Below are 1037 nucleotides of genomic sequence, written 5' to 3' on the forward strand. Positions count from 1 at the left end.
TTAGTCATGCTACATTAATTAAGAAATCTGATTTGGTTCAACCATTAAAACACATACAAAGTCGAAGCCAAATTTAAAGAAGTTCATACATCATCCTGTTTCCCATTAGCGTTCCAATCTGATATGGTACACAATGCTTTTGGAAATAGTGGCTTAATCTTGCTGCCATATTTTAAATTGGCAATTACCTACCAAAAGGTGCCAGGACATGCTAGGAGTTTCCTGCCCACATTTTTTTTTAACTTGGAGCTTTAACAGTTTTTATTGAAAGCTGAAATCAAGGGGACTTTCATGCTAAGATACAAATTATTTTCAGGCCACTTCATGCCAAATAAGTGCATATTTCTTTCTCTTTTTCCCTTATACAAAAACATACACACACAGAGAAAATTCACTAGGATCTGAACTCTCAACAATATCTTAACAAGTCTGAGTATTGCAAACCAAAAAAAATCAACAGTGATGGTGAGAACTTAGAGCAGCCCATCTGTTTTATGTAAACTGGGATGGTTCCTCCCTAAAGGGGCAAGGAAGCTCCACACACGATTTAGTCTGTAGGAGGAGGGCCTGAATCGTTGGCATTGGGTCTTGGTTGCCTTGGCCATAAAAAGCCCAGTCTGTAGTCCATATGGAAAGTCCAAGCTTCCCATCGGGGCACAAAACGTATCTCTTATATCTTTTTTCTTAAGACAGTAGGGAGTTGGTATTTCTCAGGTTTAGTGGAAACCCTGCTGTCTTGCTCAGTATGTTTGTTTTGCTTTGGTTTTTCTGATGCAGTGAATGCAGAGGAAGGGCAGGAGGGTGTCAAACACTTGAATCAAGGTTCTCCTTGTATTGATCCTTTACATGACTGAGTAAACTTTTTTGAACTTTCGTAAAATGCATTTCATGGCATGCATATCTCATTGCATTCTAGTCCTGATCCTCAAGCACTTGAATGTCCTGACTTAGGGCTGGCCCATAACACTCTTTAAGGCAGCCAATCCATTATATACCCCAAGGAGGTTAAAGACAGAAATAAAGTCCCTACACCAAAA

Source organism: Monodelphis domestica, chromosome 3 (genome assembly GCF_027887165.1).
Source record: "Monodelphis domestica isolate mMonDom1 chromosome 3, mMonDom1.pri, whole genome shotgun sequence".
NCBI lineage: Eukaryota > Metazoa > Chordata > Mammalia > Didelphimorphia > Didelphidae > Monodelphis > Monodelphis domestica.